General features: G+C 44.9%; 1 non-coding gene across 1 annotated transcript; it reads left to right on the top strand.

The window, feature by feature from the left end:
- Positions 1–22,755: 22,755 nt before the first annotated feature.
- On the top strand, positions 22,756–22,829 carry TRNAC-GCA (transfer RNA cysteine (anticodon GCA)). Its single transcript has one exon. It is a non-coding gene; the product is annotated as a tRNA-Cys (tRNA).
- Positions 22,830–27,733: the final 4,904 nt, after the last annotated feature.

The raw sequence follows: 27,733 nt of genomic DNA, 5'->3' as shown, positions 1-27,733 counted from the left end.
AGGATCTATATATACAGAGAGAGAGAAGTGGCAGGATCTATATATACAGAGAGAGAGAGAGAGAGAGAGAGAAGTGGCAGGATCTATATATACAGAGAGAGAGAAGTGGCAGGATCTATATATACAGAGAGATAGAGAAGTGACAGGATCTATATATACAGAGAGAGAGAGAAGTGACAGGATCTATATATACAGAGAGAGAAGTGGCAGGATCTATATATACAGAGAGAGAAGTGGCAGGATCTATATATACAGAGAGAGAGAGAGAGAAGTGACAGGATCTATATATACAGAGAGAGAAGTGGCAGGATCTATATATACAGAGAGAGAAGTGGCAGGATCTATATACAGAGAGAGAGAAGTGGCAGGATCTATATACAGAGAGAGAGAAGTGGCAGGATCTATATATACAGAGAGAAGTGGCAGGATCTATATATACAGAGAGATAGAGAAGTGGCAGGATCTATATATACAGAGAGAGAGAGAGAAGTGGCAGGATCTATATATACAGAGAGAGAGAAGTGACAGGATCTATGTATACAGAGAGAGAGAGAGAAGTGGCAGGATCTATATATACAGAGAGAGAGAGAAGTGGCAGGATCTATATATACAGAGAGAGAGAGAAGTGGCAGGATCTATATATACAGAGAGGGATAGAGAAGTGACAGGATCTATATATACAGAGAGGGATAGAGAAGTGACAGGATCTATATATACAGAGAGGGATAGAGAAGTGGCAGGATCTATATGTACAGAGAGAGAGAAGTGACAGGATCTATATATACAGAGAGAGAGAGAAGTGGCAGGATCTATATATACAGAGAGAGAGAAGTGGCAGGATCTATATATACAGAGAGAGAGAAGTGGCAGGATCTATATATACAGAGAGAGAGAGAGAGAGAGAGAGAGAGAGAGGTGGCAGGATCTATATATACAGAGAGAGAGAGGGGGGGGTGGCGGGATCTATATATACAGAGAGAGAGAAGTGGCATGATCTATATATACAGAGAGAGAGAGAGAAGTGGCGGGATCTATATATACAGAGAGAGATAGAGAATTGGCAGGATCTATATATACAGAGAGAGAGAGAAGTGGCCGGATCTATATATACAGAGAGAGAGAAGTGGCAGGATCTATATATACAGAGAGAGAGAGAGAAGTGGCAGGATCTATATATACAGAGAGAGAGAGAGAGAGAGAAGTGGCAGGATCTATATATACAGAGAGAGAGAAGTGGCAGGATCTATATATACAGAGAGAGAGAAGTGGCAGGATCTATATATACAGAGATAGAGAAGTGGCAGGATCTATATATACAGAGAGAGAAGTGGCAGGATCTATATATACAGAGAGAGAGAAGTGGCAGGATCTATATATACAGAGATAGAGAAGTGACAGGATCTATATATACAGAGAGAGAGAGAAGTGACAGGATCTATATATACATAGAGAGAGAGAAGTGACAGGATCTATATATACAGAGAGAGAAGTGGTAGGGTCTATATATACAGAGAGAGAAGTGACAGGATCTATATATACAGAGAGAGAGAGAAGTGGCAGGATCTATATATACAGAGAGAGAAGTGGCAGGATCTATATATACAGAGAGAGAAGTGGCAGGATCTATACACAGAGAGAGAGAAGTGGCAGGATCTATATACAGAGAGAGAAGTGGCAGGATCTATATACAGAGAGAGAAGTGCAGGATCTATATATACAGAGAGAGAAGTGGCAGGATCTATATATACAGAGAGAGAGAAGTGGCAGGATCTATATATACAGAGAGGGAAGTGGCAGGGATCTATATATACAGAGAGGGAGAAGTGGCAGGATCTATATACAGAGAGAGAGAAGTGGCAGGATCTATATATACAGAGATAGAGAAGTGGCAGGATCTATATATACAGAGAGGGAAGTGGCAGGATCTATATATACAGAGAGGGAGAAGTGGCAGGATCTATATATACAGAGAGAGAGAGAAGTGGCAGGATCTATATATACAGAGAGAGAGAGAGAAGTGGCAGGATCTATATATACAGAGAGAGAGAGAGAGAGAGAGAGAGAGAAGTGGCAGGATCTATATATACAGAGAGAGAGAGAAGTGGCAGGATCTATATATACAGAGAGAGAGAGAAGTGGCAGGATCTATATATACAGAGAGAGAGAGAAGTGGCAGGATCTATATATACAGAGAGAGAGAGAAGTGGCAGGATCTATATATACAGAGAGAGAGAGAAGTGACAGGATCTATATATACAGAGAGAGAAGTGACAGGATCTATATATACAGAGAGAGACGTGGCAGGATCTATATATACAGAGAGAGAAGTGGCAGGATCTATATATACAGAGAGAGAGAAGTGGCAGGATCTATATACAGAGAGAGAGAAGTGGCAGGATCTATATATACAGAGAGAGAAGTGGCAGGATCTATATATACAGAGAGAGAAGTGGCAGGATCTATATACAGAGAGAGATAGGAAGTGGCAGGATCTATATACAGAGAGAGATAGAGAAGTGGCAGGATCTATATATACAGAGAGAGAGAAGTGGCAGGATCTATATATACAGAGAGAGAAGTGGCAGGATCTATATACACAGAGAGAGAAGTGGCAGGATCTATATATACAGAGAGAGATAGAGAAGTGGCAGGATCTATATACAGAGAGAGAGAAGTGGCAGGATCTATATATACAGGGAGAAGAAGTGGCAGGATCTATATATACAGAGAGAGATAGAGAAGTGGCAGGATCTATATATACAGAGAGAGAGAAGTGGCAGGATCTATATATACAGAGAGAGAAGTGCAGGATCTATATACAGAGAGAGATAGAGAAGTGGCAGGATCTATATACAGAGAGAGATAGAGAAGTGGCAGGATCTATATATACAGAGAGAGAGAGAGAGAAGTGGCAGGATCTATATATACAGAGAGAGAGAAGTGGCAGGATCTATATATACAGAGAGAGAGAAGTGGCAGGATCTATATATACAGAGAGAGAGAAGTGGCAGGAATCTATATATACAGAGAGAGAGAGAAGTGGCAGGATCTATATACAGAGAGAGAGAGAAGTGGCAGGATCTATATATACAGAGATAGAGAAGTGGAAGGATCTATATATACAGAGAGAGAAGTGGCAGGATCTATATATACAGAGAGGAAGTGGCAGGAAATGAGAGAAGTGGCAGGAAGTATATATAAGTGTATATAGATCCTGCCACGTCTCTCTCTGTATATATAGATCCTGCCACTTCTCTCTCTCTGTATATACAGAGAGAGAGAAGTGGCAGGATCTATATATACAGAGAGAGAGAAGTGGCAGATCTATATATACAGAGAGAGAGAAGTGGCAGGATCTATATACAGAGAGAGAGAAGTGGCAGGATCTATATATACAGAGAGAGATAGAAGTGCAGGGTCTATATATACAGAGAGAGAGAAGTGGCAGGATCTATATACAGAGAGAGATAGAGAAGTGGCAGGATCTATATATACAGAGAGAGAGAGAGAGAAGTGGCAGGATCTATATATACAGAGAGAGAGAAGTGGCAGGATCTATATATACAGAGAGAGAGAGAGAAGTGGCAGGATCTATATATACAGAGAGAGAGAAGTGGCAGGATCTATATATACAGAGAGAGAGAAGTGGCCGGATCTATATATACAGAGAGAGAAGTGGCAGGATCTATATATACAGAGAGAGAGAAGTGGCAGGAAATGAGAGAAGTGGCAGGAAGTATATATAAGTGTATATAGATCCTGCCACTTCTCTCTCTGTATATATAGATCCTGCCACTTCTCTCTCTCTGTATATACAGAGAGAGAGAAGTGGCAGGATCTATATATACAGAGAGAGAGAAGTGGCAGGATCTATATATACAGAGAGAGAGAAGTGGCAGGATCTATATACAGAGAGAGAGAGAAGTGGCAGGATCTATATATACAGAGAGAGAGAGAGAGAAGTGGCAGGATCTATATACAGAGAGAGAGAAGTGGCAGGATCTATATATACAGAGAGGGAAGTGGCAGGATCTATATATACAGAGAGAGAGAAGTGGCAGGATCTATATATACAGAGAGAGAGAAGTGACAGGATCTATATATACAGAGAGGGAAGTGGCAGGATCTATATATACAGAGAGATGTTATTTTTTTTTAAATGTATCAAATAAATATATATACATACACACAGTCCCCCTTTATATCTGTAACCCCATCTGAGTGCCCCTTAACCCCTCACCCTCCTGAGGATTTACCCCCCTTAATGACCACGCCTCTTTTTGCTACTCGGCGCTGCACTAATTCAACTGATAATTGCGCGGTCATGCAATGCTGCACCCAAACAAAATTTACGTCCTTTTTTTCACACAAATAGAGCTTTCTTTTGGTGTAATTTGATCACCTGTGCGCTTTTTATTTTTCACGCTATAACCAAAAAAAGACCAAAAATTTGAAGAAAAATAATATTTTTTACTTTCAGCTATAAAAATATATAGTAAACTCAAAGTTGGTTATAAATTTAGGCCAAAATGTATTCTGCTCCATGTTTTTGGTAAAAAAAATCCCAATAAGTGTATATTGATTGCTTTGTGTGAAGTTATAGCGTCTACAAACTATGGTATAGATACTGCAATTTACGCCATTTTTTTGCTATACAGCGCTGCGCTAGTTTAACGGACAATTGCGCGGTCATGCAATACGGTACATAAATGAAATTTATGTCCTTTTTTTCACACAAATAGAGTCGGTGGTATTTGATCGCCTATGCATTTTTTATTTTTTTGCGCTTTAAAAAAAAAGGCTGATAATTTTGAGAAAAAGAAAACAATATTTTAGACTTTTTGCTATAAAACATGTCCAGTAAAAAAATGTAAAAATCAAATTTCGTCATAAATTTCGGCCAAAATGCATTCTGCGACATGTCTTTGCTAAAAAAAAAACCCAATACGTGTAAATTAATTGGTTTACGTGAAAGTTATAGCGTTTACAAATGGCGGGAAAGATACTCGGATTTTTAATTTTTTTTATACTAATAATGGCGGCGATCAGCGACTTATGGAGGGACTACGGCGGACATTCTGACACTGGGGGGGGGAAGTGACTTGGGGTCACTGACATCCCCAGTGACACCAATACAGTGATCAGTGCAAAAAAAAAAAAAACCACTGACACTGTACTAATGGCACTGGGGAGGAAGGGGATAACTTTTTTATTCAGTGAAAGGGTTAACTGTGTGAGGGGAGTGTTTTACTAGGGGGCGGGGTGTGTACTGCAGGGAGCCACACTGATTCGGAGAGAGAAACTCTTCTGTCCCGATCAGCCTGTCCTGGAGCTGTCAGGGAATAGACAGAAAGCACAGCTACTGCAGCCCTGCTCTCTGTCAGTGATTGCCGCTAATAGGCGGGACACAGCGACTGACACCCGCGGCCATGATCGGTGGGACAGGTAGAGTGGCCTCGCGCACGCCCCCTACCTGTTTTGCAAAAGCGCGTTTTAAAACGCGCTTTTGCCCAGCCGTGCCGACCTGCTACCGTATTTCTACAGTGGCTGGTCGGCAAGTGGTTAAATTGTGACCCCATCAGAGTCCCCCTATAACACAGTGACCCCATTAGAGTCCACCTATGGCGCAGTGATAACCATCAGAGTCCCCCTATGGCACAGTGGCCCCATTAGAGTCCACCTATGGTGCAGTGACCCCATCAGAGTCCATCTATGGCACAGTGGCCCCATCAGAGTCCCCCTATGGCACAGTGACCCCATCAGAGTCCCCCTATGGCGCAGTGATAACCATCAGAGTCCCCCTATGGCGCAGTGACCCCATCAGAGTCCCCCTATGACACAGTGACCCCATCAGAGTCCATCTATGGCGCAGTAACCCCATCAGAGTCCATCTATGGCGCAGTGACCCCATCAGAGTCCCCCTATGACACAGTGACCCCATCAGAGTCCATCTATGGCGCAGTAACCCCATCAGAGTCCATCTATGGCGCAGTGACCCCATCAGAGTCCCCCTATGGCGCAGTGATAACCATCAGAGTCCCCCTATGGCGCAGTGGCCCCATCAGAGTCCCCCTATGGCACAGTGGCCCCATCAGAGTCCCTCTATAGCACAGTGGCCCCATCAGAATCCCCCTATAGCACAATTACCCCATCAGAATCCCCCTATAGCACAGTGATCCCATTATACCAGAGTGCCCCCTATAGGACCAGTGAACCCATCAGAGTCCCCCTATAGCACAGAGACCCCATTAGAGTCCCCCTATAGCACAGAGACCCCATTATATCAGAGTCCCCCATAGAACTCAGGGTACCTTAATGAACTATCCCGGAGAAGGAAAAGGGCGTGACCGGGAGGCGCTGCGTGCAGCGAGGGGCGGGACCAACAAGGAACGCCTTTGTTTGGAAAGACGTGGTGTCCATAGCAACCAAGGTCGCTGGGCGCCATTTTGGAAAGGCTTTAGTTAATGAAAAAATATATGAAAATTCAAAATATTATGCAACGAGAGGTTAAAAGAGGAATATCGTACAACGAGCTGACCCAACACACCATGTCCTCTCGGTACTCGCCCCTCCTCCTCCCAGCACACACCTTCCATTAGCGAACAACCAATGGCTGCAGACTGGAGCTCCGCCCGACAGGAAACATGTGACCTCCACTTCCTGAAATTGTGGCTATTGTTTGTTTGGAGTGGAGGTCACATGTTACCTGTTGGGTGGAGCTCAGGTCTGCAACCCGCCCCTCTCAGCCTCGTGTCTGTTTATGTGAAATCAATAAAGTTGAAAAAAAAATACATTTATATAAAATAAATGAAAAACCATTTCCAGATAGGCACAATTTTATACATTTACATCTCTGATATCTATTTACTCTTCTCAACATTATCCTTCATATTTTACCAAGAAAACAAAATCGGGTGTTTGTGTACAATCAAATGGACAGATGTATTTTTTCCTTTAAATTTGCATTTAGTAAACATCTGCGCCAATATTGTGCGATGTAAAAAATTAACACAGCCCCCATTTTATTCTCAAGGGTCTCTGCTGTCAGCAAATAAGTCATGTATGGGTGTTCTAATTCATTTTTTAGTAAAAAAAAAAAAAAAGTTGATTGTTAACCTGTTTGTGAGATGTGTTAAAAATGTTTCGGGCAGCGACAGGTTAATAACTGCCAGGCGAGGTCATGTGACCCTGCAGTCTGGGTATAAGTGGTGTTTAGTACCAAGATCTCAGCTCAGTGAGACGTCCTTGCTCTACCTCAGAAGAAGTGTGTGCGCACGAAACGCGTCAGAGGGAGCCTGTGGACGTCGTTGACACTATGCCGCCGGTGCCATGTGGAGGCCCGGCGGCCACCTATAATTTTAAGAGGGTCAGTGGGTCACTTTCACTTGCCACCTGATTATATGTTTTACTTGTTTTTTTGAAATAAATTGAAGTAATATACTACACTATGAGTATCTCTCTGTGTCCTCTGTGAGGGGTCTTTCTCCCAATTTCACAGCCACAGAGTGATTTCAATCCCAGCCCTGGTTCCACTGAAGAGGAATATCCTATCCTGGGAGCTTCCTGACCTGCAGGATTTCGTTTTCCCACTAGAGGGCGTTATCGTCATCCATTTCAGCACATGACCAGAGGGAGAGAGGGGAATCTCCAGGATTCCTTACACACATGCGTATTTTAAATGCGCTTCTGGTTAGTTTGCATTCTTTCCATTGGCACTGGGAATTAATGAGCACCTTTTCAGGACTATTATTGTGTTGATTTGCATGATTTGATCATTTTACAGCGCTGCATTTTTATATGTATATAGAGTATAATGACCAAACTGGACAAAGCAATGGAGGACCAGCAAAGTCTGGTCACTTCATACACCATGGAGGGAGAGAAAGCACTGATTCCATCCATCAGTGAGCTGAAACTCACCCCATTGGATACAGTTAAGGAGAACCAGCCAAATCTGGTCACTCCTTACAACAATGAGGTTGAAAACAAATTTTGGGCTGCATTCGCCAATTTATTAAAGCCCAAAAAGCCTCCAAACTCCATAAAGAGTGGGCCGCCACCTCTGGTGGCTGCACATCTTGGAGACCTAATGCTTGAGCTGAATCCACAGAGCAAAATCGACAGTGGATTACTGAATGACCAAGCTTCAGTAAGCAGGGATGTTGAACGTCAACAATACTTTCCAACTCCGTCCATCCCTGCCATGACATCTGAACTGGTCCCATCCAGCTGTGTCAGGAAGGTCCAGTCATCCAAACTATGTTTGGAAAACTTCACCTTCCATAAGGTGCTTGGGGAGCTTTGGGAAAGTAGCGTTGGCCACCCATCCTGCCACTAACCAAAAGCTGGTGGTGAAGTTTGTCAAAAAAAGACAACTCCTGAAATCTAATCCCCTCCTTGCGCTTACTGAAAGATACATTCTAGAAGAAGGCAGAGATTGCCCATATATTACTCATATATATGGCTCATTCCAGACAAAGGTGAGTATTTTCTTTTCCCAGTTTCTTCATCTCTTCCCTGTCCATTACTGATCCACACCCCCTACAATAGTTATGAAAATGGTGTCTTTTTTGGGAGTCGATACATTCACAAGGATAAGCATCCCCCTGCCCCATGAGATGACCTCTCATCTAGTCAATCAGGCACGAAGTGCTAAGTTGGAGGAGGCAGAAGAGAGCTTCACTTGTGTCCCACGCCAGGTTTTTCTGAGGGCTCTGGCTGTAGATTAGGGGAACGCAGTAAAGCTAAGAGATGAACTCTAGAGTGCTCCCTACAAGGAGGAGCTTGGTGAAATAAACTGTACAGAGTAGAGGTTTTCCTCCACATACTAAGAGGCTGCCAGCATTGACTTTTGACACTGCTAGCTGCCTGGATGTCTTTGGCCACAAATCTTTGAGTCACTGAGCTGGAATAAATCTACAACTAGCAAGATAAAAGAGGTCAGGACTCCTGATCTACAAACATCTTCCAGGATGCTGAACCAAAGTATGGAAGTCATTGGATCACCCTAAAAGCCAGACAAAACTAGTATTGGGAAAAAGCTATTCCAGTGATGGTGGCCTACGTTTCTTCTCTGTCCGGTTTTCCAGAAATCCCCCAGGAGGCACTTAGTAAAGATAACATACTGCACTGTCTGCCAGCATGCGTGTCTCTATATAGTCCTCCACAATGTGAAATTTTCATTGTCTATAATCCAACCCATTTTTCTTATTTTTTCAGACTCATCTGGTCTTTGTTATGGATAATCTGAGCGGAGGAGAGCTTCGTGACCTGATAACATTTTCAGCTCCACTTCCTCTGGACACCATAAGGTAAGTTTGATGTCAGGGTCAGTTTGGAATCAGGGTTGGTTGATCACTGATCCCATCCATCCTTAACCCTATGTACTATATTTAGAAGTCACTTCATCTTTAATTTAACTGATCTGTGATATTTTTCGATGCTAACTCATGTATTTCTTTTTCCATTAGAAATCTAACGGCAGAAATTGTATGCGGCCTGCAATTCCTGCATGCCAAAGAGATCATTCACCAAAATCTGAAGCCGGAAAACATCCTCTTAGACAGCGCCCGCCATGCCAGAATTGCAGATTTTGGATTATCAGTGAGGGGAGTCACCGAGTCTAAGAGAACTCATGGATATGCAGGGACACCAACCTACATGGCTCCAGAAGTACGTATAAGCCCGATATCAGACTTAATTGTAATATTTATCAAGATATACCAATGAACATGGCTGAATATAGAGAAAAGATAAAAGGGTGCTCAAGTTTCACTTAATGGAGAATCTCTCCACTGGTGCCCTGGGTTGTTTATAGTGGGTTCCCAGGCCAGAACAATACCCCCAACAAAAGGTGGTAAGTTCCAAGACCTGGAGCACTGTTGGAGCTTCTTTGTAGGGGACATTGAGGCCAGTTGTACATGTATGGATCTGTCCAGCCCAATTCACACATACAATTGGGGTAAAACCTCCAGTAATTGCTCAGCTACTATATTCTTTCTTCTGTTTAACATGGGGAGCGCTTGTGAATATTGAGCTATTGGGGTCAGTATACCTTCATCCACCTACATTAAAGGGACAGTTAAAGCGTACCTTTAGGAAAAGACCTAGAGTGTTTAACTGTTTCCCATTCCATCAAACATGTAAAAAGTTTGATGCCGTTTCAGTGCAATTTTAGTCCTACGTAAGCTTCATAATTGCATAAATCACTATGTTGTAATTAGAGATGAGCGAATCGAACTAGGCGAACCGGAATTCGAGTCGAATTTCAGGAAATATTCGATTCGTGTCGAAACCGAAATTTTGCCTACTTCGGGTGCGCGAATCGAACATTTCCCGATCAGCCGGCAAAAGTGTCCCTGCAGTGAGCTCCGCTATTTCTGACAGTTCTCTGACAGAAGGAACACATGTTTAGCGGTTGAAACATTGTATCTATTAGTTTACATTTAGGATACAGATGTTTCAACCACTGTACATGTGAAGAAGTTGTGAGAGAACTGTCAGAAATAGAGGAACTCTGCACATACACTTTTTGCCGGCTTGGAATTATTCTTCTTTTCATCCTACTTCTTCTTCTTCTTCATCCTCAGAAGAAGAGGATGAGGATGAGGATGAAGAAGAAGAAGAAGAAGAAGAAGAAGCAGAAGAAGTAGGATGAAAAGAAGAATAATTCCAAGCCGGCAAAAAGTGTATGTGCAGAGTTCCTCTATTTCTGACAGTTCTCTCACAGCTTCTTCACATGTACAGCGGTTGAAACATCTGTATCCTAAATGGAAACTAATAGATACAATTTGTATCTATTAGTTTCCATTTAGGATACAGATATTTCAACCGCTGTACATGTGAAGAAGCTGTGAGAGAACTGTCAGAAATAGAGGAACTCTGCACATACACTTTTTGCCGGCTTGGAATTATTCTTCTTTTCATTCTTCTTCTTCTTCCTCATCCTCATCCTCATCCTCATCCTCTTCTTCTGAGGATGAGGATGAAGAAGAAGAAGAAGAAGAAGTAGGATGAAAAGAAGAATAATTCCAAGCCGGCAAAAAGTGTATGTGCAGAGTTCCTCTATTCTGCAGATACACTTAGAGGAGCTCTGCAGATACACTTAGAGGAGCTCTGCACATACACTTTTTGCCGGCTTGGAATTAATCTTATTTTCATCCTACTTCTTCTTCTTCTTCTTCTTCTTCTTCATCCTCATCCTCAGAAGAAGAAGAGGATGAGGATGAGGATGAAGAAGAAGAAGAAGAAGTAGGATGAAAATAAGAATAATTCCAAACCGGAAAAAAGTGTATGTGCAGAGCTCCTCTAAGTGTATCTGCAGAGCTCCTCTAAGTGTATCTGCAGAATAGAGGAACTCTGCACATACACTTTTTGCCGGAAACCGCTGTATGGAGTGAATGTCCCAGAACTGTCAGAAATAGACTATTTATGACAGTTCTGGGACATTCACTGCATACAGCTGTTTTAACCGCTGTATGGAGGGAATGTCATGGAACTGTCAGAAATAGACTATTAATGACAGTTCTGGGACTGTCCTTCAATGCAGCGGTTGAAACATTGTATGTATTTGTTTCCATAAATGGATCCATTTATGGAAACAAATACATACAATGTTTCAACCGCTGTATGGAAGGACAGTCCCACAACTGTCATTAATAGTCTATTTCTGACAGTTCCATGACATTCCCTCCATACAGCGGTTAAAACAGCTGTATGGAGTGAATGTCCCAGATCTATCAGAAATAGACTATTTATGACAGTTCTGGGACATTCACTGCATACAGCTGTTTTAACCGCTGTATGGAGGGAATGTCATGGAACTGTCAGAAATAGACTATTAATGACAGTTCTGGGACTGTCCTTCCATGCAGCGGTTGAAACATTGTATGTATTTGTTTCCATAAATGGATCCATTTATGGAAACAAATACATACAATGTTTCAACCGCTGTATGGAAGGACAGTCCCACAACTGTCATTAATAGTCTATTTCTGACAGTTCCATGACATTCCCTCCATACAGCGGTTAAAACAGCTGTATGGAGTGAATGTCCCAGATCTATCAGAAATAGACTATTTATGACAGTTCTGGGACATTCACTGCATACAGCTGTTTTAACCGCTGTATGGAGGGAATGTCATGGAACTGTCAGAAATAGACTATTAATGACAGTTCTGGGACTGTCCTTCAATGCAGCGGTTGAAACATTGTATGTATTTGTTTCCATAAATGGATCCATTTATGGAAACAAATACATACAATGTTTCAACCGCTGCATGGAAGGACAGTCCCAGAACTGTCATTAATAGTCTATTTCTGACAGTTCCATGACATTCCCTCCATACAGCGGTTAAAACAGCTGTATGGAGTGAATGTCCCAGATCTATCAGAAATAGACTATTTATGACAGTTCTGGGACATTCACTGCATACAGCTGTTTTAACCGCTGTATGGAGGGAATGTCATGGAACTGTCAGAAATAGACTATTAATGACAGTTCTGGGACTGTCCTTCAATGCAGCGGTTGAAACATTGTATGTATTTGTTTCCATAAATGGATCCATTTATGGAAACAAATACATACAATGTTTCAACCGCTGCATGGAAGGACAGTCCCAGAACTGTCATTAATAGTCTATTTCTGACAGTTCCATGACATTCCCTCCATACAGCGGTTAAAACAGCTGTATGGAGTGAATGTCCCAGATCTATCAGAAATAGACTATTTATGACAGTTCTGGGACATTCACTGCATACAGCTGTTTTAACCGCTGTATGGAGGGAATGTCATGGAACTGTCAGAAATAGACTATTAATGACAGTTCTGGGACTGTCCTTCAATGCAGCGGTTGAAACATTGTATGTATTTGTTTCCATAAATGGATCCATTTATGGAAACAAATACATACAATGTTTCAACCGCTGCATGGAAGGACAGTCCCAGAACTGTCATTAATAGTCTATTTCTGACAGTTCCATGACATTCCCTCCATACAGCGGTTAAAACAGCTGTATGGAGTGAATGTCCCAGATCTATCAGAAATAGACTATTTATGACAGTTCTGGGACATTCACTGCATACAGCTGTTTTAACCGCTGTATGGAGGGAATGTCATGGAACTGTCAGAAATAGACTATTAATGACAGTTCTGGGACTGTCCTTCCATGCAGCGGTTGAAACATTGTATGTATTTGTTTCCATAAATGGATCCATTTATGGAAACAAATACATACAATGTTTCAACCGCTGCATGGAAGGACAGTCCCAGAACTGTCATTAATAGTCTATTTCTGACAGTTCTATGACATTCCCTCCATACAGCGGTTGAAACCGCTGTATGGAGTGAATGTCCCAGAACTGTCAGAAATAGACAGAAACTGTCACAGAACTGTCCTTCTTCTCATCCTTCTCCTTCTTCTCATCCTTCTTCTCATCCTTCTTCTCATCCTTCTCCTTCTTCTCATCCTTCTCCTTCTTCTCATCCTTCTCCTTCTGCTCATCCTTCTTCTCATCCTTCTCCTTCTTCTCATCCTTCTCCTTCTCCTTCTTCTCATCCTTCTCCTTCTCCTTCTTCTCATCCTTCTCCTTCTCATCCTTCTCCTTCTCATCCTTCTCCTTCTTCTCATCCTTCTCCTTCTTCTCATCCTTCTCCTTCTCCTTCTTCTCATCCTTCTCCTTCTCCTTCTCATCCTTCTCCTTCTTCTCATCCTTCTCCTTCTCCTCATCCTTTTTCTTCTCATCCTTCTCCTTCTCCTTCTTCTCATCCTTCTCCTTCTTCTCATCCTTCTCCTTCTTCTCATCCTTCTCCTTCTTCTCATCCTTCTCCTTCTTCTCCTTCTTCTCATCATTCTCCTTCTTCTCATCCTTCTCCTTCTTCTCATCCTTCTCATCCTTCTTCTCATCCTTCTTCTTCTCATCCTTCTCCTTCTTCTCATCCTTCTCCTTCTCCTTCTTCTCATCCTTCTCCTTCTTCTCATCCTTCTCCTTCTCATCCTTCTCCTTCTCCTTCTTCTCTTCCTTCTCCTTCTTCTCATCCTTCTCCTTCTTCTCATCCTTCTTCTTCTCATCCTTCTCCTCCTTCTTCTCATCCTTCTTCTCATCCTTCTTCTTCTCATCCTTCTCCTTCTTCTCATCCTTCTCCTTCTCCTTCTTCTCATCCTTCTCCTTCTTCTCATCCTTCTCCTTCTTCTCATCCTTCTCCTTCTTCTCATCCTTCTCCTTCTTCTCATCCTTCTCCTTCTCCTTCTTCTCTTCCTTCTCCTTCTTATCATCCTTCTCCTTCTTCTCATCATTCTCCTTCTTCTCATCCTTCTCCTTCTTCTCATCCTTCTTCTTCTCATCCTTTTCCTTCTTCTCATCCTTCTTCTTCTCATCCTTCTTCTTCTCATCCTTCTCCTTCTCATCCTTCTCTTTCTTCTCATCCTTCTCCTTCTCCTTCTTCTCATCCTTCTCCTTCTTCTCATCCTTCTCCTTCTCCTTCTTCTCATCCTTCTCCTTATTCTCAGCCTTCTTCTTCTCATCCTTCTCCTTCTCATCCTTCTCCTTCTCATCCTTCTCCTTCTTCTCATCCTTCTCCTTCTTCTCATCCTTCTCCTTCTCCTTCTTCTCATCCTTCTCCTTCTCCTTCTTCTCATCCTTCTCCTTCTCCTTCTTCTCATCCTTCTCCTTCTTCTCATCCTTCTCCTTCTTCTCATCCTTCTCCTTCTCCTTCTTCTCATCCTTCTCCTTCTCCTCATCCTTTTTCTTCTCATCCTTCTCCTTCTCCTTCTTCTCATCCTTCTCCTTCTTCTCATCCTTCTCCTTCTTCTCATCCTTCTCCTTCTTCTCATCCTTCTCCTTCTTCTCATCCTTCTCCTTCTTCTCATCCTTCTCCTTCTCCTTCTTCTCTTCCTTCTCCTTCTTATCATCCTTCTCTCTTCTCTTCTTCTTCTCATCCTTTTCCTTCTTCTCATCCTTCTTCTTCTCATCCTTCTCCTTCTCATCCTTCTCCTTCTCATCCTTCTTCTTTCTTCCTTCTCTCCTTCTCCTTCTTCTCATCCTTCTCCTTCTTCTCATCCTTCTCCTTATTCTCAGCCTTCTTCTTCTCATCCTTTCTCCTTCTCATCCTTCTCCTTCTTCTCACCTTCTCCTTCTTCTCATCCTTCTCCTTCTTCTCATCCTTCTCCTTCTCCTTCTTCTCATCCTTCTCCTTCTCCTTCTTCTCATCCTTCTCCTTCTTCTCATCCTTCTCCTTCTCCTTCTTCTCATCCTTCTCCTTCTCCTCATCCTTTTTCTTCTCATCCTTCTCCTTCTCCTTCTTCTCATCCTTCTCCTTCTTCTCATCCTTCTCCTTCTTCTCATCCTTCTCCTTCTTCTCCTTCTTCTCATCATTCTCCTTCTTCTCATCCTTCTCCTTCTTCTCATCCTTCTCATCCTTCTTCTCATCCTTCTTCTTCTCATCCTTCTCCTTCTCCTTCTTCTCATCCTTCTCCTTCTTCTCATCCTTCTCCTTCTTCTCATCCTTCTCCTTCTCATCCTTCTCCTTCTTCTCTTCCTTCTCCTTCTTCTCATCCTTCTCCTTCTTCTCATCCTTCTTCTTCTCATCCTTCTCCTCCTTCTTCTCATCCTTCTTCTCATCCTTCTTCTTCTCATCCTTCTCCTTCTTCTCATCCTTCTCCTTCTCCTTCTTCTCATCCTTCTCCTTCTTCTCATCCTTCTCCTTCTTCTCATCCTTCTCCTTCTTCTCATCCTTCTCCTTCTCCTTCTTCTCTTCCTTCTCCTTCTTATCATCCTTCTCCTTCTTCTCATCATTCTCCTTCTTCTCATCCTTCTCCTTCTTCTCATCCTTCTTCTTCTCATCCTTTTCCTTCTTCTCATCCTTCTTCTTCTCATCCTTCTTCTTCTCATCCTTCTCCTTCTCATCCTTCTCTTTCTTCTCATCCTTCTCCTTCTCCTTCTTCTCATCCTTCTCCTTCTTCTCATCCTTCTCCTTCTTCTCATCCTTCTCCTTATTCTCAGCCTTCTTCTTCTCATCCTTCTCCTTCTCATCCTTCTCCTTCTCATCCTTCTCCTTCTTCTCATCCTTCTCCTTCTTCTCATCCTTCTCCTTCTCCTTCTTCTCATCCTTCTCCTTCTCCTTCTTCTCATCCTTCTCCTTCTCCTTCTTCTCATCCTTCTCCTTCTTCTCATCCTTCTCCTTCTTCTCATCCTTCTCCTTCTCCTTCTTCTCATCCTTCTCCTTCTCCTCATCCTTTTTCTTCTCATCCTTCTCCTTCTCCTTCTTCTCATCCTTCTCCTTCTTCTCATCCTTCTCCTTCTTCTCATCCTTCTCCTTCTTCTCATCCTTCTCCTTCTTCTCCTTCTTCTCATCATTCTCCTTCTTCTCATCCTTCTCCTTCTTCTCATCCTTCTCATCCTTCTTCTCATCCTTCTTCTTCTCATCCTTCTCCTTCTCCTTCTTCTCATCCTTCTCCTTCTTCTCATCCTTCTCCTTCTTCTCATCCTTCTCCTTCTCATCCTTCTCCTTCTCCTTCTTCTCTTCCTTCTCCTTCTTCTCATCCTTCTCCTTCTTCTCATCCTTCTTCTTCTCATCCTTCTCCTCCTTCTTCTCATCCTTCTTCTCATCCTTCTTCTTCTCATCCTTCTCCTTCTTCTCATCCTTCTCCTTCTCCTTCTTCTCATCCTTCTCCTTCTTCTCATCCTTCTCCTTCTTCTCATCCTTCTCCTTCTTCTCATCCTTCTCCTTCTTCTCATCCTTCTCCTTCTCCTTCTTCTCTTCCTTCTCCTTCTTATCATCCTTCTCCTTCTTCTCATCATTCTCCTTCTTCTCATCCTTCTCCTTCTTCTCATCCTTCTTCTTCTCATCCTTTTCCTTCTTCTCATCCTTCTTCTTCTCATCCTTCTTCTTCTCATCCTTCTCCTTCTCATCCTTCTCTTTCTTCTCATCCTTCTCCTTCTCCTTCTTCTCATCCTTCTCCTTCTTCTCATCCTTCTCCTTCTCCTTCTTCTCATCCTTCTCCTTATTCTCAGCCTTCTTCTTCTCATCCTTCTCCTTCTCATCCTTCTCCTTCTCATCCTTCTCCTTCTTCTCATCCTTCTCCTTCTTCTCATCCTTCTCCTTCTCCTTCTTCTCATCCTTCTCCTTCTCCTTCTTCTCATCCTTCTCCTTCTCCTTCTTCTCATCCTTCTCCTTCTTCTCATCCTTCTCCTTCTTCTCACCCTTCTCCTTCTCCTTCTTCTCATCCTTCTCCTTCTCCTTCTTCTCATCCTTCTCCTTCTCCTTCTCCTTCCTCATCTCCAAGGGCATTTAAATTAAAGGTACAGTGTTCTGCACTAATTTAAAGGCTCTCTGAAGCCTAGAAACCCTTTAAATAAGTCATCTTCGTAGCGGAGAAATTCGCATCGAATCGAATTTCACACTGGAATTCGCCGAATCAGCCGAATCGAATTTTTCATTTCTTCGCTCATCTCTAGTTGTAATCTCTCGTCCTCTGCCTGGTCTGACATCATGTTAATCCTTCTTTCTATTATGTTTCTTTAGGTCCTAGAAAACATGGATTATTTCAGCATGGTTGATTATTTCTCCCTTGGAATAATAGTATTCGAGAGGGCGGTTGGCAACCATCCCTTCATCGCCAGAATGGACAACCTACACCAAGTGCAGCAGAAAATGAATCATCTGGAGCCCAATTATCCATTGGATATGAACATTGACCTCTGCAACCTCCTAAAAGAGTAAGTACACACAGAGCCTCGGCTTGTCTATTGCTCAGATATTGATAGTGTTATTGCTCATTCTGTGTCACTTATATTTCATTCTCTAATTATATTTTATTCTTCTTTACAGCTTCTGTGGAAAGACCAGGAGGGACGAAACTACCTAACCAGTGACATCAGGAGCCGCCCGTTCTTCAAGACCATCGATTGGGCAAAGTTAGAGGGAAGAAAGTCATGCACACCAATTGAATCAGTAAGTATACTAATAATGGAGTGCAACCACATTGGAGGGGGAGGGGAGATTTTCAGTGGCAGGCTCTTCGCCGTCTAAAACATCTGTTTTTACAGAATTTTCAGATTTGTCTATGAATTGTTATTACTACGCAATCATACCGCCGCTGAATTTAGGCATTGGATGGGGGATACACGCTGGAACGAGTTCGCTTTGCTGCACCAGTTCCGCATGGGTCTGTCAGAACCCCTAAAGGATGAGCTGGCCCGGGTGGAGGGTCCCGAGTCATTAGAGGACCTAACTGCCCTGACGATAAAAATAGACGAAGACTGCGGGAACGCAGGTTTGAGAGGTCCGGCCAGGGTCGCGGAAATTCCTGGGGTCCATTCCAAGGCCCCAGCCAACCAACCAGACCAAGTGTCCAGAACCCACCTCCAGGAGACGTTCAAGAACCCATGCAACTAGGCCTGGCTCGGCCTAAATTATGACCAGAAGAACGCCAGCGGAGACGCTCTCAGAACCTCTGCCTCTACTGTGGTGAAGCCGGTCATATGGTACGATCCTGCCCTCAGAAAATGAGTAAGTGTACCTCTTTTTCTTCTTTGTCTATTGGCAAAGTCAGTCCTTCCCAATACTTATTTGTGCCCCTCTCCTTTCAGCTTCCAGAAAGGACTGTGGAGGTGAAAGCCATAATTGATTCGGGGGCATGCAGTTGTTTCCTGGATCTAGACTTTGCTCGCCAGCAGAGAATTCCCCTCCAACCTAGAAGGAGGGGCTTTAACATATTTTTGGCCGATGGCTCCCAGATAAAATCAGGAGTGGTTAATCAGCAAACTCCCCCCATCGCCAATACCATTGCCAACCAGCACCAGGAATTCCTCCACCTGGATGCCATTGCGTCACCTCTTTTCCTAGTCATTTTGGGGCTCCCTTGGTTGCGGGCCCATAACCCCCAAATTGACTGGGAAACCGGGTCAATCTTGTTCCCTTCCCCATACTGTCAGGAACACTGTCGCACTTTGGGCCCGGCAGCCCACTGGGTCCTCCTATGCTCCGAAGGGGACTCTGATCTGAAACAGGTTATTCCCGCAGCATATCATGAGTTCTTGGATGTATTCAGTAAGCGAGGAGCAGATACCCTGCCCAACCACCGCCCGTATGACTGTCCCATTGATTTGTTGCCCGGCTCCGAGATTCCTTTTGGGCAAATTTTACCCCTATCTGAACTTGAATTGGGGGCCCTGAAGGAATATATAGAGGACAGTCTCCAGAAGGGGTTCATCCGTCCCTCCACTTCACCAGCAGGGGCGGGGATCTTCTTCGTGGAAAAAAAAGACAAGTCTCTGAGGCCGTGTATTGACTATCGGGAGCTGAACAGAGTCACGATTAAAAATCGTTACCTGTTGCCATTGGTACCAGAGTTATTTCAGAGCCTGAAGGCTGCGGTCATATTTACTAAACTCGACCTAAGGGGGGCCTACAACCTGGTTCGCATAAGGGAGGGGGACGAGTTGAAGACGGCATTCCGTACCCGGTTTGGGCATTTCGGATATCTGGTCATGCCATTTGGGCTGTGCAATGCTCCGGCCACATTCCAACATTTTGTAAACAATATTTTCAGGGATTTCCTTGACATTTTTGTTATCGTTTACCTAGACGATATACTGATCTTCTCATCCTCCCTGAAGGATCACAGGATACATGTGGCAAGGGTGTTGGGGCGGTTGTGTCAGCATGGGTTATACGCCAAGGCAGATAAGTGTTGTTTCGAGCAATCTAGCATTACCTTTCTGGGTCTGATTATCTCCACCGCAGGGATCGCGATGGACCCTCAGAAGGTCTGTGCAATTTTGGATTGGCCTGTACCCACAGACAAAAAGGGCGTCCAGCGGTTTATCGGTTTTGCAAACTTTTATCGGAAGTTCATTAAGAACTTTTCGGGTCTGGTCTCCCCCATAACTCAGCTAACCAAACTTGGAACCCGGTTCAGATGGATGCCAGAGGCTCAGGAAACCTTTGAGGCCTTGAAGAAGCTATTTACCTCGGCACCCATTCTGGGCCATCCAGACGCTGCCCTGCCCTACATCTTGGAAGTAGATGCATCGGAGAATGTGGTGGGATCCATCCTGTCCCAGCGAAAAGGCACCAAAGAATTACTCCATCTAGCGTTCTTCTCGAGAAAACTTACCCCAGCCGAGAAGAACTACGATATCGGCGATCGAGAGTTGTTAGCCATCAAAACGGCACTAGAAGAATGGAGGTACTTGCTGGAAGGTGCCTCACACCCCATCTTGATCTTCACGGATCATAAGAATCTTGAGTACCTGAGGACCGCCAAACGTTTACGCCCACGACAGGCAAGATGGGCACTGTTCTTCTCCAGGTTCTTTTTTCATATCACGTACAGGCCCGGATCTAAAAATACGAAACCTGATGCATTATCACGCATGTTTGAGGACTCCAAAGAAGAACCGGTACCTGATACTATTCTGTCTTCAGGAAATTTCTTGGCGCTCCAGACAGACCTTCGGTCCAAGCTAATGGATGCATCCACGGCCATGTCAACCCCAGTTGGGGTGTCCCTCCAGAGCAAGGGGGGACTCCTATGGAAGGAAGGATTAATCATGGTACCTGAAGAAGTCCGAACCCTTGTCTTGGGACATTGCCATGACCACCCGATGGCAGGACACTTTGGCCCAGCCAAGACCCTGGAGCTTCTCCAACGCTCTTTTTGGTGGCCGAACATGGCCAAGGATTGCAAGCTCTATGTAAGATCCTGCACCATCTGCCAGAAAAACAAGCCATCGAGGAACAAGGCTTAGGGACTGCTGCAGCCTGTGCCGATTCCCGAACGACTTTGGCAAAGGATCGCGATGGACTTTATAGTCGAGCTCCCACCGTCCCAAGACCACAACGCGATCCTTGTGGTCGTTGATCGACTATCAAAGATGGCCCACTTCGTTCCATTGAAGAAGACTCCGTCAGCATCCAAGACGGCGCGAATATTTATCCAGGAAATTGTAAGACTAGATGGGGTCCCAGAGGACATTGTCTCTGATCGAGGGGTCCAATTCACATCTAGATTTTGGAGGGCTCTGTGCAAGGCTCTGGATATCAAGTTATCCCTCTCCTCTGCATTCCACCCTCAGACCAACGGACAGACCGAGAGAACCAACCAGACCCTGGAACAATACTTGCGTTGCTACACGTCCTTCCTTCAGGATAATTGGTTACCACTCTTACCCTTGGCGGAATTTGCATACAACAACGCAAGCCATTCAGCAACAGGGCAATCTCCGTTCTTTTCTAACTACGGATTTCACCCTGTCTTTCTTCCTGATTTGGTCTCTGAATGCCCAGTTCCGGCAACACAAGACGCATTAACTTTCTTCTCCTCAAACAACAAAGTATTGCAGGAAGCGATCGCTCGGGCCCAGGAGGACAACAAGAAGGCGTTTAACAAGAAACGAAGAGGGGATCTGGTGCTGCAGCCCGGGGATAAGGTGTGGTTGGCAACAACCAACTTGAAAATGCTATGTCCTTCGAAGAAATTGGGACCTAAATTTGTGGGGCCTTTTTGTGTGAAGCAAATGATCAACGAGGTGGCATATGAGCTTATCCTTCCTGAAACGTTCAAAATTCATCCAGTATTCCACGTTTCCCTGCTTAAACCAGTGATTCCAGATGCCTTCCCAGAACGAGAATCCAGGCCTCCGGAGGCCATAACTGTTGTAGGACAAGAAGAATTTGAGGTGGAAACGATCCTGAAGTGCCGAAGGAGGGGGGGCCAGACCCAATTCCTAATTAAGTGGAAGGGCTATGGTCCAGAGGACAATTCCTGGGAACCAGCCCTCAATGTTCATGCACCTAGACTTGTCCGGGAGTTTCTTCGTGATCACCCGTGGTGGAGAGATCGGGTGGGCACCCGGAGGTTGCCCGTAGGGAGGGGGCAATGTCGGGGATCGCAGTGGCGCTGGTCTCGGCGCAGGCGCAGTGCACCGCCCTGTGCAGGGACACGGGCACTAGGGCCTGGCCGACCGTGGCGATCGAGCTCGCGCATGCGCAGTAGAGGCCGCGGGCGCGCGCTTGGCACCAATGACAGTGCAGGGCGCGATATTTAAACAGCCCTGAGCTGTCATTCAGTGCCTTCTGGTCTATCCTGTATCCTGTATCTGCGAACCTGTTTCTTGTAAGTTGCTGACCCAGATTGTACCTGACCTTGCTGTATTCTCCTACTCTGACCCTTGGCTTGCCTGACCTCTCTCCTGGATGCCCCCTATTGGACCTTCTGTTGCTGACCTGGCGTGTGACCCGACTATTCTCTGCCCGCTGCTTTGTACCGCACCGTCCGCATAGTTACCGACCCGGCCTGCCTGACCTTGTACGTGCTCAGCCATCCATCCATCCCAATGGGGTCTCCCAACCTCCTCATATCAGGCTCTTCCCCGTGGGAGCCCCTGGCGAATACCCCTACCACTGACGGGTGTCCTCAGTAGCCACGACCTGGTCTCAGGGTACTCCAAGTCCATCCCCACCATCAGGGGCCCTGGTGAACAAGTACTCTGGAGCTTAGATTCCGTGCGCTGGGGGGACGCCTGATCAGTGGAGTGCTAGTGGTACCGCCGGGTGGTCCCTTACAAAAAATTTAGATTCCAAAATGTCTGCATACATTATATAGGAAATGCTACACCTCCCAGCTAGTGCCTTCTATCATGTCCATGTCATTAGTATTGGAGATCCATCACCCCCCTTTGGGAGGCATGTAGCACCTTATCATCATTATGATCCTTATGACATACCCTGGGGGGGGGGGGGGGCATTAAAAGCTGAAATAGCTCAGTTGGAAGAGCGTTAGACTGCAAGGTCTGAAGGTCCCTGGTTCAATCCCAGGTTTCAGCAACTGCACATGCTCCTTTGTAGAATAAGATTGAATCCACCATGGAGGAGGTTTTGATTGTGTTACATTGTAACATGAGATGAAATGAATATGTCAGCTAAAAACTACCCTGCTTCCTGGATTAAATGAAACCATGCAGGAGCGAAGTGAGAAATCACAGGGCTCCATAGCAAAGACAAAGAAAATAAAGCCATTAAACAACACCTTAATGATACGCATATGGTGCCATTTATTGCTTGTTTTTCTACGCAGAGAAATAAATGAGAAATGCACAAAAATGCACAGCTAAAAAAAACTGCAAAACTCAACACTTAACCACTTGGGGATCACCTAACGCAGATTTACTGCGGCAGAGAGGCCCTGCTGCACCAGATCATGTACATGTACATTGAGCTGGCATTTCCAGGTAGGGGGCGCACACACGCACCTGCAGCCCCGGCTATGCTATATTTTGCTACAGTACAAGCTCAACAGCAGGACCCAGCCAAAGATTTATAGCTAGGACCCGCTGATTGGCTGAGCGAATGACAGAAGAGAGCCCTGTGTTGGCAAATAACACAGATCTCTCTACAGAGTGGAATGATGTGGCTGTGCTTTTTTTCTCCCTGCAAAGCAGGAAGATAAAACAGTCACATTGCTTACTGAAAGTAGCACACAGTACACACTTTACACTTCTTAAGTACATAGTTAACCCTTTGATTGCCCCTAGACGTTAACCCCTTCCCAGCCAGTGCCATCAGTACAGTGACAGTATATAGTGTCATCACTGATCACAGTATTAGTGTCACCGAAGATGTCAGTGTCATTTAGTCAGTTCCTCTCAGTGCCAGCATCAGATTTCCTGCCGCAACCCCTCATTCTCTGTTCACCACAGCGCCCTCTCCTCTAATGCTCACCTCTGCACCCCTCATTCTCCGTTCACCACAGCGCCCCCTCCTCTAATGCTCACCTCTGCACCCCTCATTCTCCGTTCACCACAGCACCTCCTCCTCTAATGCTCACCTCTGCACCCCTCTTTCTCTGCTTACTACAGTGCCCCCTCCTCTGATGCTCACCTCTGCACCCCTTATTCTCTACTCACAGCACCCCTTCCTCTGATGCTCACCTCTGCACCCCTCATTCTCTGTTCATCACAGTGCCCCCTCCTCTGATGCTCACCTCTGAACTCCTCATTCTCTGTTCACCACAGCACCTCCTCCTCTAATGCTCACCTCCATACCCCCTTGTAGGCAGGTGCCTAAAATGTTACCGCTGATCTTCACTTTTGAAGTGATCAATAGAATAAATCTTCGGCGCCTAGAATAAGTGATGCACCGATATATCGGTGGCCAGAAATAGGGTTATTGGCATTTTGCGGATAGAAAAAAAAAGGTGCAGATAATGGCTTGTTGCGTCCCACAGACACGACATTGAATTCAATGCAAAATTGCGGCCCATAGACTTCAGTGCAAAATCGTGTCCAATGGCCTTTAATGCAAAATTGTGTACCATTGACTTCAATGCAAAATCATATGATGCCCTAGCTGCGCATGCACGCCCTCGGACGCGGCCGATGACATAGGCTCTTTACCATGTGATCAGCTATGTCCAATCGCTGGTGATCACATGTAAACAGGAAATTCTAGTTGTCGACACTCCTCTCCTCACACTAACAGCGCACGAGCAGAGGAGAACCGATAAGCGGCAATCTTCAGAGGAGACATATACACTGATATTCAGGGTACTGATCATCAGTGCCCTGATTATTATCAGTGCAGCCCCATCAGTGCCCATAAATGCTGCCTTTCAGTGCCCATTAGTGATGCCTGTCAGTGCCCATCAATGCTGCCTATCAGTGCCCATTAGTGATGCCTGTCAGTGCCCATCAGTGATGCCTGTCAGTGCCCATCAGTGCCTCCTCATCAGTGCAGTCTATTAGTACCCATCAGTGCCACCCATCAGTGCCTATCAATGTCCATCATGCCACCTATCAGTGCCCAACATTGCCACTTATCAGTGCCCATCAGTGATATCTGTCAGTGCCCATCAGTGCCTCCTCATCAGTGCAGTCTATTAGTACCCATCAGTGCCTATCAATGTCCATCATGCCGCCTATCAGTGCCCAACATTGCCACCTATCAGTGCCCATCAGTGATGTCTGTCAGTGCCCATCAGTGATGTCTGTCAGTGCCTATCAGTGACGTCTGTCAGTACCTCATCAGTGCAGTCTATTAGTACCCCTTAGTGCCTATCAATGTCCATCAGTGCCGCCTATCAGTGCCCAACACTGCCGCCTATAAGTGCCCATCAGTTCCACATATCAGTGCCCATCAGTGCCTCTTCGTCAGTGCTGTCTATCAGTGCTGCATCATCAGTGCACATCAGTGAAGGAGAAAAATTACTTATTTTAAAAATTTTATAAACAGAAACTAAGAAAACCTTTTTTTCCCCCAAATTTTCGGGCTTTTTTTGTTTAGCAAAAAAATATAAAACCCAGTGGCGATTAAATAGCACCCAAATAAATCTCTATTTGTGTCAAACAAATGATAAAAATTTCATATGAGTACAGTATTGCATGACCGCGCAATTGTCATTCAAAGGGCGACAGCAGTGAAAGCTGATAACTAGCCTGGGCAGGAAGGGGGCAAAAGTGCCCAGTAGGCAAGTGGTTAAACTACATTTACATGAACTGCCCATCAAAATAAATGGGTATCCATGGGCCACTCATAGACCAGAGGATCCACCAACTCTATTTAGCATTGCCTTCTGAAAACCATACAGGGGTGCTGTTCCATGACCGGTCACTCTGCTTAAGGGGCAGAGGGCAATAGTGACTGGTCAGCTGTGCCCCCTCAAATGTCAATCAAGCTTTATGGTCCAATGGCAGTCAGGGTGCCATTGTCTATCATGTATAGGTCTGTGTATCCCTCCATGGATATGCCTCCCCAGACCATCACTGACCCACCACCAAAACGGCCATGCTGAACCATGTTACAGGCAGCAGAATGTTCTCCACGGCTTCTCCAGACCCTTTCACGTCTGTCACATGTGCTCAGGGGGAACCTGCTCTCATCTGTGAAAAGCACAGGGCTCCAGTGGTGGACCTGCCAATTCTGGTGTTCAATGGCAAATGCCAATCCAGCTCTATGGTGCAGGACAGTGAGCACAGGGGCCACTAGAAGACGTCGGGCCCTCAGACCACCCTCAAGAAGTCTGTTTCTGATTGTTTGGTCAGAGACATTCACACCAGTGTCCTGCTGGAGATCATTTTGTAGGGCTCTGGCAGTGCTCATCCTGTTCCTCCTTGCACAAAGGAGTAGATACCAGTCCTTCTGATGGGTTAAGGACCTTCTATGGCCCTGTCCAGCTCTCCTAAAGTAACTGCCTGTCTCCTGGAATCTCCTCCATGCTCTTGAGACTGTGCTGGGAGACACAGCAAACCTTCTAGCAATGTAATGATGGGCCATCCTGGAGGAGTTGGACTGCCTGTGCAACCTCTGTAGGGTCCAGGTATGGCCTCATGCTACCAGTAGTGACACTGACCCGAGCCAAATGCAAAACGAGTGAAAAACAGTCAGAAAAGATGAGTAGGGAAAAAATGTCAGTGGCCTCCACCTGTAAAACCATTCCTGTTTTGGGGGTTGTCTCATTGTTGCCCATCCAGTGCGCCTGTTAATTTCATTAACACCAAAGCAGCTGAAACTGATTAACAACCCCCTCTGCTACTTACCTGACCAGATCAATATCCCCCTCCCCTGTATATAATAATCCTCTGAATATCCCTGTTTGTGGTGACAGTGTGTGTTAGGAATGTTTATTGTTCTTTGCCAACATTGTGAAGAGTTGATAGTCCCAAAACTATCTGGTGGCAGTTTGGAATTTATAGGGTTTTTGCATAATTAATTAACCCAGTGACAATCACTCTCAGGCTGCTGGCACATAGATTGTGGTCCTGCAAGCTGGAAAATATGCAGGGTGCAGCTGAGAGTGGCATTGCTACGCAAGTGACAGCGCAGTGTGAGATTGGCTGGTCCTTTGTCACAAGTTGGTGAGAAGGGCAGGGGTCGGGCACCGCGCTCGTCACAATATAGGCTTTGCAATCTTTTTTTCTAGAACAGGCCACCAGAATGTACGTTGCAGGCACCACCTGCCTGGAGTTTGCATGTTCTCCCTGTGTCTGCATGGTATGTTTTAGGAGTATTTATATAGCACCGTCAATTTACGCATGACCTTTTTGTCTCCCGCTCCCTTAACCTACTGGCAATTACAGAAACCTGTCTTCATGTAGCAGATTCTGCTTCTTCCACAGCACTTTCCTATGGAGGCCTCATCTGGACTCACTCACCCAGACCCAGGCCCAGTCAGGGTCCTGACCTCAACCCGATTGAAATGCTGTGGCATGACCTTAAGAGAGCGATTCACACCAGACATCCCAAGAATATTGCTACACTGAAACAGTTTTGTGAAGAGGAGTGGTCCAAAATGACTCCAGATCGTTGTGCAGGTCTGATCTGCAACTACAGGAAACGTTTGGTTGAGGTTATTGCTGCCAAAGGAGGGTCAACCAGTTATTAAGTCCAAAGGTTCACATACTTTTTCCTCCCTGCACTGTGAATGTTTACATGGTATGTGCAATTAAACCATGGCGACATCTAATGTTTGTGTAGTATTATGTTCAGCAGACTGTGTTCTTCTATTGTTGTGACTTAGATGATGTTCAGAACACATTTTATGCCCAACTCATGCAAAACTCCACGTAATCCCAAGGGGTTCACATACTTTTTCTTGCAACTGTACATGAAGTCTAAGGCCTCGACCATTACAACCATGGCAGACTGATGACACCAGAAATCTTAGGAGACAGTCGTGCGCTGGAGCGATTGTGGTGTAAAACCAAATCCCACCAAGCTTTCACCCGATATAAGTC

The sequence above is a fragment of the Staurois parvus genome, unplaced genomic scaffold (assembly GCF_062004578.1).
Source record: "Staurois parvus isolate SC_StPar_1 unplaced genomic scaffold, SC_StPar_1.0 ptg002108l, whole genome shotgun sequence".
NCBI classification, from domain to species: Eukaryota; Metazoa; Chordata; class Amphibia; order Anura; family Ranidae; genus Staurois; species Staurois parvus.
The sequence above is the reverse complement of the archived record's forward strand: the minus strand, read 5'-3'. Positions and strand labels throughout refer to the sequence as shown.